General features: G+C 42.4%; 1 protein-coding gene and 1 long non-coding RNA gene across 2 annotated transcripts in view; one reads left to right on the top strand and one right to left on the bottom strand.

The window, feature by feature from the left end:
- Positions 1–12,932, bottom strand: part of Wwox (WW domain containing oxidoreductase) — a 943,002-nt gene that overhangs the window by 635,924 nt on the left and 294,146 nt on the right. The window lies entirely within an intron of this gene.
- LOC121829432 (uncharacterized) lies at positions 4,054–8,875 on the top strand. The gene is made up of 3 exons (XR_006072238.2): positions 4,054–4,249; positions 4,371–4,483; positions 8,578–8,875. It is a non-coding gene; the product is annotated as an uncharacterized LOC121829432 (long non-coding RNA).

Here is a 12,932-nt window from a genome sequence, read left to right as displayed (position 1 = left end):
ACGTTGGGGTTAACTACTTTGGGAAGACCCACCCTGAAATGTGGGTGGCACTATTCCATGGGCTAGGGTCTGGTGTTTCATAAAAAGACAGCGAGGTGAGAAGGAGCATTCCTTTCTCTCTGCTTCTTGACTGAAGATGCCATGTGACCAGCTGCCTCATGCTCCTGCCGCCATGCCTTCCCCGTCACAATATACTGTCTCCTCAAACTACAAGCCAAGAAAGATAAACTCTTAAGTTGCTACACCAAGGATTCTGTCACAGCATCAAGAAAAGTAACTAATACAGTTTCCTTGAGGTGGAAATCCCTACAAACCCACATTCATCACTTGAGTCTTCATTATAAACATCAACTCTGTCATGAGATAAAGTTTGAAGTCTTGCTAATCATAATTTTTACATTGTGATGTGATAAGGTTTTGCAGACTGTCATGACCAAGTTTTCATCCCCCTTAACCTAGTCCTGAACCCAGGGCTCCACCATCCTCTGGTGCACACTTAGGCCCATATGTTCCTTTTGTGTACTCATGTTTACCTCCCACATAACCTACAAGTATCAATCAAGATGCTATCTCTATTCTGCAACTCCATCCGACTCTACACCCAAGGGGGGAAGCTCCATGTCCCAGTTAGTACTCATGTCACCTTACTTCACCATTCTCATCACTCTGTCCCTTCAAAGGTAAGTACACAGGGCACGTATAACACCTGGCTCATTCTAGTTCTTGCTAATCTTTATAGCATATCACACAGGAGAGGCACTTGGTAAAGGTTCATCAGACAATAGCAGATGAAATAGTGTGAGACAAAGGACCCAAGGAGACATAGTAAGCCCTGAAATAAAGTTTGTCTTGAAGCTTGTGTAAAAATCAGCATTAAAAAATAAAATAAAATACAATCAAGAAGACGAATAACAATAACAACAAACAACAACAAAAACCAGTTGTGGTATTATGATATAATCCTAGTAATTCAGATTATTATATGATATAGTCTGAACCAGAAAGCTCACTACAATTCAAAGCCAGCCAGGGCTGCCTAGTAAGAACCTGTCTCCAAATACCAAAACAAAAATCTAAAAAACACACAACACCAGACAAACATAGGCCAGTAAGTGTAAGTGTATTGTTTCATTAAATATTTGCTTCAGAAACAGACAAATCTGAATACTTCACATTTACTGGTTCTAACAAAGAAAAAAATTAGTAGCATTCAAAAAAGTTTAAAAATACCCTTTTCTGAGCAACAGAAGGCACCTGATCAGCAATTGCTAAAGAGTGACACCCAAAGTGTTGGAAGCACAGGAAGAGTTCCTTCAGCAACACACTCAGAGACCAAGCCTGGATAAGTGAGACACTGAGATCAATGGACTCGTTGGCCATTGCTTGTGCATCAGCTAAGAAGCCAGCAGAGGTCTTTTTGTCACATTTGCAATATAGGTTCCTAGTTAAAATATCCATGATAAAAATGTGCTGGTAGCAAATTCACGTGGGGAAATGCAGATGGGTACTCCCGAAAACTATTTGTACATGAAGAAGAACTCTCAGTGGAAAAAGCTATGAAAAGTCAGTTTGGATGAAGAGGGTTTGAATTAAAAAGAGCTTAACTATATGTGTGTGGTTCAAAAACCAGATTAAAGTATTTAATTAATCCAACGACACCTAACCTGGGTCAAGAAAGACCAAAAAGTTGACCAGTGCTGATCCAATGCTGTTCAAGGGGTTTCATTCATAAATATGCAGTTAAAAACCCCACAGTTCTGCAGGATCCAAGTGGCAGTGCTGGGCTAGGGAGATGGCTCAGTGGGTTCAAGGGCTTGACCTGCAAACACGAGGGCCCAAGCGTGGATCCCACAGGAGGCGGGACATGGTAACGAATGCCTGTAACCTCAGTGCTCCTGCAGCAAGTGGGAGGCAGAAGAGGAGAATCCTTGCAAGCTGGTGGTCCAGCCAGTCTGACATACGCAGCAGTAAACAAGAGTCCAGGTGGAAGGGGGGACTGTTGTCTGACCTCCACACACCTGCTGAGACACATGCACCCCCACACCGGAGTCCCACGTGCACACACACAAGATTTTTTTTTACTGGCAGTACTGAATTGGCTAGCTTTGGCTTCTTTACCCAAAACAGATGGTGAGCCCACATGCTAAGCAGTGGAGTATAAGTTAAATAAACCAATATATTCATCTAGTACTTCCTGTCTATAAGCAACCATGGCATGACTATTGTCAGTGTTTGTTGTCACAAACCATCTTAATAAATGAACTAAATAAGAAATCAAATTCTCCCCAAGATATGTTTAAGGCAGAAAACAGCTGGCTGGGAAAGACCTTAGTGAACATAAAGGAAAGGGAATGATAGAAAAGCAGGAAGCAAAAAACAAACAAACAAAAAACAAAGAATGAAACAAAGAACTATGTGTTGATCTGTTAGATGATAACATGTATTAAAATATAATATGAGAGCCGGGTGGTGGTGGCTCACGCCTTTAATCCCAGCACTCGGGAGGCAGAGGCAGGCGGATCTCTTTGAGTTTGAGGCCAGCCTGGTCTCCAAAGCGAGTTCCAGGAAAAACGCAAAGCTACACAGAGAAACCCTGTCTCGAAAAAAAAAAAAAAAAATATATATATATATATATATATATATATATATATATATATATGAGATAATTGACAAAAACTCTGGCTAGAAGGGCATGGCATACTTGCTAAGGAGTGGGAAGGATGATTCAGTTGGTTGGTGAAACCATTTGCACTGTAAGTGTGAAAACTCCCACGTAGAAAGCTTGGCATGATGGTACCTGCTTGTCATCCCAGGGCTGAGGATGTGGAGATAGGAGAATCGCTGGGACTAGCTGACCAATAGGTTAGCTCCAGGCCAATGACAAACCTTGTCTCAAAGGTTGGCAGCATTTCTAAAATTAACCTTCAAGGATGGCCTCTGGCCTTCACATGTACATACTTGTACCTACACATATGTGCAGACACACACAAAAGAAAAGCAATCAGCTGCTGGTTGAGGCCAGCTTGGGCTAGATAGGAAGGCCATCCCAGGCTTCATTGGGACCCTGTCTCAAGCAATTAACAAACATCAATCAGATACTGTCTTGTGAGTCATCAATAAAACACACTTTTAAAAAGTGTTCTAACATTCTCAAGACAGAAATGGTTTTCTTAGAGTCTAGTTTTACCAGCATACTCTGTATCATATAATCTCTTTTGCTGAGTGAGGCTAATACAGACAAGTGTCAATGAGAACACAACAGGATAAAGCGACTTTTGGTCTATGAGATTCTAGGCCAGGTGTGATGGCTCACACTTTTGACCCTAGCACTCAGGAGTCAGAGGCAGGCGCATTTCTGTTAGTTTAAGGCCATCCTGGTTTATATAGCAAGTTCCAGGAGAACCAGAGCTATACAATAGAAAGACCATGTCTCAAAAACATCAGATTTTATATATACATATATATATGTATATATGTGTGTGTATACATATAATTATTTATATATTATATATAGGTTCAATATAACTATATATAATTATATGTATAGAATCTATATCACATCTATATCTATCTATTGAGAGAAAAAGAGATAAAGTAACTGATTGATTGATTGATTGATTGATTCTAGGAGGTATGCCTATACTTCAACCTAAGTCACTTTAGTAATTTAAACTGGACCTCCTTCCAAAAGGGATCTAAAGCAACTGAAAAAAATCGAACAGAAAGCAGGGCAGGTAAGATGTGAGAAGCCTTAAAAACACAAAGTTAATACTCTAAAAACTGGCTTGCAAATGGGCAGAGGGACAAGAGCTTCTAAAGCACATCCTGTTAAAACTTCATTATCAAATGGAAGGTTTGAGGCCGTTCCTCCTAGAGTTTCCTTGCAATTAGAGACCAAAGGGTGCTTGGCACCTGCAGAGCTTCCACTCTCTCGTGCAATAGATAAACAAGATAAACAGCAAGAGCTGTTTTCTGTGACCTTGACAATCAGGAAAGGCCACAGTGGCTGGCAAGATCTGAAGCAAATGAATAATTCCCAAGTTGCACCAGGTGCCACAGGTTTGAACTTTGCCTTTACCTCTAACAACTTCCAGATGCTGGACTGTCCTCTCTGTTTTACAGCACAGAGGAGACCTCCTGGGAAGGGACTGCTGGGGTTCATTCAGACCCGGGATCCTGCTACAGGTTCAAGGTCCATGCATAGCCTTTCTGCTCTATCACACTGTCTTCCAACTTCAACCAAACTGAGGTAAGCACACTCCACCCACTCCACCTGCCTTGGAATCTTGGGAAGCAAATAGGCTGATTCACAGAAGGTACTGCTTACAAAGCCAGTCCTAGTAAATGTAAGGTGTTGTATTGTCTTTCAGAACTACTTACCAGCCAGAATTCTGAGGGAGGAACCTCTACAGTCTAATACCAACTGTATAACCAATGAAATTACACATGGGAAAACAACAGTGGCCAAGTGGACTTGGACGAGGTGAGTTCAGCTTATAAGGTTTTGTTTTGGCTTCAGATCTAAAAGGTCTCCCATCACCCTGAGGCCAAAGATGAACGCAAGGGAACCTCATCCTGCCCTGGCAATGGAAGGAAAGATGAGACACACCCAGGCAAAATGCACGAATGCTGCAGAATCAGGGTGCCCAGGATGAAGGGCATATCCTTTTCAGGCAGCAGCAACTGGCCAGCTTCTTCCTAAGGCTTGGATCAGAAGGGCAGAATGGAAGAAACTGTTGCTCTCCCTCATGTATGCTGAAGAACTAGATCCCCCCGAAGGATGTGGTAGTTACTTTCTTCTGAACATCTTCTCAAACCCTTCCTTTTGGAAATCTGCTTGGGCTAAGGTTGAGATTTCACCCATGGTTGAGATGTCAACCATGCTAATTTCATTAGGTCAGTCTTTTATGCTGCAGAGACTCAACCGAGGGATCAATGACACACGGCCCACATGGAAGCCAGGAAACAATGCCAAACTCAGAAGAGGAAAAAACAGACTCTCTGTGTTCACCTGCCTAAGAATATTAAAATACCCCAAAATTTTTGAGTTCCCAGATTTTATGGCCTTTTTTTTCCTTTAAAGAATGAGAATACTAAGAAAACATCATGCCGGCCTCAGCAGTTGATGTACGGTATTTTTTTTGGATCTAGCAAATATACTTTTTATAACTTTTCTCTGAAACAAGGAACTTTGTGGCTCAGGTTACTTGGACACTGTTTATTCTTCTCCTTTTCTGATCACTCAGAAGAGGTTTCTCTCTGTTCTTCAAATAAATAAGATTCCCCAGCTGAACAAACACCATATATTCTCCAGGATTACTTGGACTTCTTAAAGAATATTTTACTTTCTCTCTCTCTCTCATTTTTTTCTCAAAATGTAAATGATTAAAGAAACCCATCATAGGAAACTCAATTAGCAAATGTTGATAGTGGTATTAATCCTCCAGGAGATGCACAGAGAATCAGAAAGCCTCTTCTGGGCAGAAATTGCTATTTCTAGATGATTCCGAGATGACTAAATAGGATATTTTATTAGGCAATGTAACAGGTAGGTGTAGCTAATGAAAGAAAAAAAACTATAATATTCAAAATTACTGTATCTTTTCTGAAAAAAGAAAGTAAAGACAAAAAAGATGTTCTTCTTTATTTCATCCTTTGTTAAAGAGTGCAGTGGCCCAGAGGAGCAATACCTGATCCCAGAGAGGGAGAACACCTCAGGAAGTAGAGGGGTATTCCTCACAGGCTTAGGAGTGATTGGCCAGGTTTACCTACTTTTACTAGAAGATGTTAAGCTTCTGGCCAATTTTTGAAAATCCTATCCGATGTCAGCAACATGAGTTTCTTTAGAGAGAGAAAAGAGGCCTTCTGTTAACCTGTCTGCTAGAGCAATGTGATATATGGACTTTGGGACACATGACATCCCCATTCTTCCATCTTCTTCATTATGTTTCTTATTAAAGAACTAAATCTCATCTCCCACCACAAAGCAGAATGTGTAAACATACACAGGAAAGGAACCGGGTACATAGGACACCTCTGGCGTTCCAGGAAGTGGCAGGAGCAGAAGACAGGAAGGACATGATCAGCAGCAGAGGAAGGCAAGACGGAACCACAGGCAACAAGAGCCATGGCTTCAGACAAGGAGCTCTGTGTCGGAGCCTGTGAGTGCCCCTGCCACAGTAGCACGTTAACAGGGACAACCAAAACACACTCAACACAACCCATAGAGTGGCGGGCAAGTTGCAAGATAACCCCCCCCCACCCACACACACACTCCAGCACCCACTTCTCTGTGACATGCGCTCTCCTAGACCATGGCTGGACACAGCAACTCACTTCTGACAATGCAGAAAAGGAATAGGTTGACAGACTGGTTGGCTTGGAGAGGGCTGTGTATCTGCCCCGCTAGGGGACACTGGTCCCTTTGTATCACTCGCTCTCCCCTTGCCCTGCTGCATGGTGTATCTAAATAGTTCTGCATGCCAGACCTGACTCACTACTCAGTTCACTGGAACGCTTTTAGCTCTACTTTGAGGTTGGAGACTATGCATGTAGAGAAAACTCTAAACTCCCATTAGATGAGAACAGATGTAAAGCGGTAAGCCCTTAGCTGGCTCTTGTAAAACATTCCTTTCTTACTGCAAGAGAAGGCACACACAGTTGTTCTAAAAACAAACTTGGACTAGAGTTTGAGTCTCTTTTATTTTTGTTAGAAAAACATCACATCATGGTGGAGGGGAGGGGAGAAATCAAGGTGTCTAGCAAGTTATACAGAAATCAGTGTTCGTGGAAGGAACATTCCAGAAAATCATGGGGCAACACAAACTCTGGGCATTTGTTTAATCATGCTGGCCTCCAGCATCTAAACTGCACTGAGGCCAAAAATTACTGGAAAGAAGTATGAAATTGGAGAAAAGGAAGCTGAAAGGAGGAGGATCAAAGGCGGCCCTCACTTGAATAGAGAAGCAAGGGAGGGCTAGCACGAGGTAGAGGGAGGCGGAGCTACCCGAATGCCAGTGGGTCCACAGGAGAAAAGAAGAGAGAGATAAAGCTGGTGGCTTTCAAATCTTGGTTAAATGTTCATTAAGTAATTTGTCACACACATTAAGGGCAGATGGTAACTTTTCTCCTCTCGGGTGCTCATTCAGGAACAAAGGCTGAGTTAGACTTGAAACGCTATAACGCAAAGGAAAAAAAAAAGAAAGAAAGAAAAGAAAAGAAAGCCTGTAGAACTGGTAGTCTTGCAAAGCCACCTCCGCTTTTAACAAAAGGGGACAATTTCTGCTCTAAGCTGAGGTGTGTTGTCAGTGGGGGCCAAGCAGGCAGCCCCCAAAAGGGGGCTTGAAGTTGACCTGAGACTCTTAACCCCAGTATGCTGGAGGTGGCGACAGGAAAGAAATGCCAGGCCATCCTTAGCTACTACATAGGTACTTGAAGCCTGCATTGGCTATGAGACCTTACCTCAAAGTTAAAGATGCTGGGGGCGCCTGTGTCATCTTTAATCCCAACACTAGGGAGGCAGAGGTAGGCAGATTTCTGTGAATTAAAGGCCAGCCTGGTCTACACAGGGAACTTCAGGCCAGTCAGAACCACACAGTGAGACTTTGCCTCAGAAAAACAAAATAAACTAGTCAAAGGTTAAAATCCAATTCCATTCTGAGTGGCTATTTAACTTTGTGTCTGATTAATCTCGGGTTTTTTTTTTCATATATATAATAAAGTTCAACATACAATTTTTTTAGAGAAAAGGGGAAAAAAGGGTTCAATCAAATGCACAGAGTAGAACAGGGAGGGTAGCCCAGTTGGTAGAGTGCTTGCCATGCATGCCTCAAGGCCTAGGTTCTACCCTCAGCACTGCATAAACCTGCTATGGTGTTGCTTGCTTGAAATCCCAGTACTCAAGAGGCGGAAGCAGAAGGATCAGAAGTTCAAAGCCAGCCTGAGCTACCGGAAATCCTGCCTCAAACAAATAAAATACACACACACACACACACACACACACACACACACACACACACACACACACAAGCCCACCTCCCCTCTAGCTTTGGTGATGCAGGTCTAGTTTTTCAGATTTGTATACAAGGAGTTCATCAGCTCAATGTTTCTGGGGAGAAGAACACCTATGACGGGCACAGCATTCACATTAGGAGCAGGAACACCTGGTCAAGACCCAACAAGATGCAATTGGAAGAGATGTGGTTTGTGGAACAAGCCAAGCACGAAGGATAACCACTAAAGGACCTCACTTCTGTCTGTCAATGGAAGGGAAATGAGCCCACAGAAGCAGAGAGCGGAGGGGTCAATGCTGGCCAATGTGGCCAGGCTCTCAGGTAAACACTGGACAGTGTGGTGAGGAAGTTATTGAATGCTACAAGAACGGCGAAGACACACTAACAGAAAGCTTCTGGTCAGGAGAATGGAGTCCTTGGCTTGTGTGGAGATATAACACTCCTGGTAGGCATCAATCACCAGGCCAAGGAACTACCTCTAGGAAGGTAGACTCATCTTAAAACTTGCAAAAGATACAGGTAGAATAAGTAGCCATTTAATAAGATAATATACTTTTTCTTCCAGGATTTCTACTCCTGCACAGTCTCTTAGAAGTGCTCAGCCATGCTGGTTGGAAGTCAGCCTGTTTCTCTGAATTACTCAGTGAAGAGCAGCTTTCCATTTCCCTCTCTTTAATCTCTTCCCAAGGATGCCTTCCCTAACATGTTGGGCTTTGGTCATTCTCTGAAGCACCCCATTGCTCCCCACCATGTGGCTGTCTGCCTCCTCTCCATTGTCCTCTTCAGGGTAGCTGCTCTGATTTACAGATGCCCTGCCCTGGGAGTTTTTCTTTAAAATGCTAATAAAATTGTCTTCAAGCTTCCATTTGAGTCTATTCTGAAATTCTATTATAATGAAACTAAGAAATAAGATGGAACCCCAACTTCCATGAAGGGAACACCTTCAAATACCAGTAACATGTCCAACTATCACATACATGGAACTGGTGAGAATAGATCTTTAGCTGTTAACTGTAGGAGAATTTCTCTGTCCTGCCAGCCAGCTCCCAAATAACCACATGGAGACTTCTCATTAATTATGAAAGCTCCATCAATAGCTTAGGCTTTTTAAACTAGCTCTTATAATTTAAATTAACCCATTTCTATTAATTTACTTTATTACCTTTACTCTGTATGGACTACTTTCCTGCTTCTTCCATGTCTGGCTAGAGACTCCTTTCTTCTTCCCAGAATTCTCTCTGCCCTGAAAATCCTGCCTAATTATTGGCCATTTAGCATTTTATTAAACCAATCAAAGTGACACATATTCACAGTGTACAAAAAGATTATTCCACAACATTCTCCCCTTTTTGTCTAAAGAAAAAGGAAAGGTTTTAACTCTAACATAGTAAAACTATATACAATAAGAACAATTATCAGGGAAGAATCACATTCACAATGTCTAGTCCATTTATATTTGGAGAAAATACCCCATTATTTAATCTATCTTGACAAGTTGCAAGCTCAATGCCTCTATCATAACTAAGGAAAACTACAACTATAACTAGTCTTCAACTCTATCAAAGACCCCAGAAGGATATAATAGTACCTGAATAAATAGGAAGTGTAGTGCAAGCCACTTCCAAACCTATAGAAATGACAGACATCTGGCTGCTTGGACAGTCACCCAAGGTTCCTCTGCAATGTTGGGGCATCCAGTCTTTGGCCTATAGGCCTAGAATATCTGGCAAACTGTTCTATGAAGCAAAAAATTTTGAAGAACTGTCCCACCTTATCTTGGCAAAATTCAACAGTCTTTTTCCTTTGTGTCCTGCTTGTCCAGCTTGTACAGCATACTGTCAGCAGTCAAGACAAGTACAGTTTCTTGCCCAAATGGCTAGTTTTGGCACATTGGAAACAAACTCCATATGGTGTTTCTTTGATGCCCATCATCTTCTCCGGAGTAAATTGGTGCTGCCAGAAGCAGACATGTCTCTTTGTCATGAAAAGCCCCATGTTAATAACACATTTTTAATGCCATATTCTGTAGGTCTTTGAAGTGTTTGAAGATGGCCTATCTATCTAGAAATATATCTCTGACCTTGAAAATATACCTAACGTAAGTTTGATTGTAATAGGTGACTAACTACTAACCTGTATTTCTTTATTATCCTAAATAGTTTATAAAAATAACTTTCAAGGACTAGAAATTTACATTACGTTGTTAAATGAGCTGCATAGGTACAATACCTTGAACAAGAGTAGAAACATAGGTATAGTATATTCTAACAAAAATAACCTTAAATTTTTATCAATATACAAAAACCCATACTAATGTAAAATATTTGAGACGAGTAGTTGTTCAAAAGATGGACTGAGATCCTTTGAACCATGAGCCAAATACATCCTTCCATCTAGTGTAAGGCATTTATTCATAGTGAGGTGGAGTGTAGCTAATACAATGAGAATCTATATCCAGCCAACATTAAATGAATGTCAAATTCACACTACAAGGCAATAATAATACCATGTGATATTTATCAAATAGCTAGTATGTAAAGGCTGCATATGTATGCTGTCTATCGTTTCAACACAGTCCATGAGGTAGGCATATGACCTGGTATTTAATGGGAATCTTAAGATAAGAAACTTGCTCATGAGTTAGGATGGAGGGGAGCTGGTATTTGATCTGAGAGCTGCCTTACTCTGGAATATTCTCTAACTGTTTCGCAGCTCTCTAGCTCTCAACTTAAATACGTTCCTCCCAAATACACTTACTTCTCTGAGGGAATCCATTGTTGGGGCTTGTAGCCAGGTGCCTAGGGGCCTTTGGCTCTGGCCCCAGCTCCACTGTATACTACGTGGCTGTGAGACCTGGCCTCACCATTTCTTTGTTTACACACTCTGAACTGCAATCCCTCCCCACCCAAGAGAGACTGGAGGCACCAGGTGCATTCCTGACTTCCATCTAGAAACATGCAACATTCTTGACTGTATGGCCAGAGATACAATGGTGCAAAGAAAGACAAAACCACCACTTTTGAATACTAAATGATAATGTATAGGGACTTTCTTTTGAGGTTAACAGCTGTGGGAAGGTTGGGAAGGAGAAATGCCCGGCCCTTCACCATTCACTCAGCCCCCATCCTGTGCTTTTGAGCGACTCCTTCTTCTTCCCGTCATGTTTCCTTATGACATCACACGACAAGAACCTTGTTCTAATCTGCGAGATCCCAAATGCTTCCAGGGTGTGACCTAGGGTGAGTGGACTGGTAGCATACAGGGGGTGACATATTCAAAGATGAAAAGTTCAGAAGAAGCAAAGGACACATGGTGTGACTGGCACTGGGACTGCTCACGTGGAACAGACAACCCAGGTGCTCTGCTGAATTCTCGTGCACGCCCGTGGTCCCGCTGTAAGTAGACAGTTTGAGCAACTGGGTGGCCGATTCTTTCATTTTGTCATCAAAGCTTGCTTCCTACTGTCAAGTCCCAGCAAAGTCAGCTCTGTGCTTGACTAATCTCCTATCAACCTGGAATAGGGAAAACCAACTTACTTTTTAGACAGTGGGCACAGGGAAAGAAGGTTCACAGCCTGGTTCTGAGTCAGGATCCTCTTCTTGATGAGGAAGGGGAGAGGGCAGAGAGCAGGGCCACCACTCCACCCTGCCTTCCCAGCTTTGTACAGGATGCAGTGGTTGGCTCTGCCTCAGTGACTCTGTAATCACGAAAACAAAGCCAGGGCGTTTGCCCCCACTTCGTAGTCAAACGTACCTCCGGCTGCCTCGGGGTTTCAGAATATGTGAAAAAGTTAAATAGAACCCCAGATCTTTTTCCAACTATCTTTCGGTATGAATTTAGAGCTCACTGAAATGATACAGAAAATTGACCTAAGGCAGGTTGACTTATTACAGGATGACTGGAGAGGAGGAGGGCAACTAAGTTTTAAAACAAGCCTAAGGATTCCGAATTCTTTCTTCTTTTGAAATCTGCCATATGCACTGACCTCGGGACTAAGCAAATCCCATAAACTTTCAAGCGCTGGACAGAATGGAAAGCTGACTAATAAATCCTAGGCCAAGGATCACCTGGAGGTAAGAAGGCTGCCTGAGGCTGCAGGAAGATGGCCTCCGTAGGGAAGAAGGGAGCTGAGCCACTGTAGGAGCCAAGGCAGGAAAGCGCACCTGTGGCCTGGCCACAGGGGTCCTAAAAGTCCACTTTCCTACCATACCTGGGCCTGTGAGAGCACAGAAATCAGAGAATTCCCCCAGTGCTTGGGAGGCCCACAATATTGAGATTATCAAGGAATAGAGTGAGATTGCCACATTGCAGAATGTATTTTCTTTTCTCGACAGAAAAAAAAGAAAAAGAAAACTGAGAAGCCCTGATAGTCCCCTCCCTCCTTGTACGGGACATGCCAATATACCAATAAAGAGGCAAACATAAAGAGGGTCCTTGAAAACACCTCCAGAGTAGCCAGCTCCAGGTCTTTGAAGGTGGTAAAGGGAGAGAAGTATTTTGCTAAAATACTAACTTAAAGAACAAATCAACATTTATTATGCCCTTCATTATGTTTTAAAATTGCACAACTATAAATCACTGGGCCCTGGGTTATTCAAGGGCAGAGTTACCCAGCTTGGCTCTGTAGAAGGTTAGAAGAATGCTAGGTTGTGCTTTCTCTGCTTATAATTTATAACTCTACAACAGGACCTGGTGTTGCAGGCCCATCCATTAGCAGGATAGCCACACATCTGTTAAGACTCGCTACAATGGCTGCCTTTTCATGGCCACAGGAAGAGAAACCCAATCCTTCCAGAAGATCGACAAACTCAAGCCATTTTTTTTTAAAAATGTGAACTGATTTGAAAACACAGTTCCCTAAAACATCTGCTAAGCTCTTGTTACCCTAACACATGATATTCTTTCCTACTGTTACCTGCC

Source organism: Peromyscus maniculatus, chromosome 5 (genome assembly GCF_049852395.1).
Source record: "Peromyscus maniculatus bairdii isolate BWxNUB_F1_BW_parent chromosome 5, HU_Pman_BW_mat_3.1, whole genome shotgun sequence".
Classification (NCBI taxonomy): Eukaryota; Metazoa; Chordata; class Mammalia; order Rodentia; family Cricetidae; genus Peromyscus; species Peromyscus maniculatus.
This window is presented reverse-complemented; position numbering and strand designations above follow the sequence as displayed.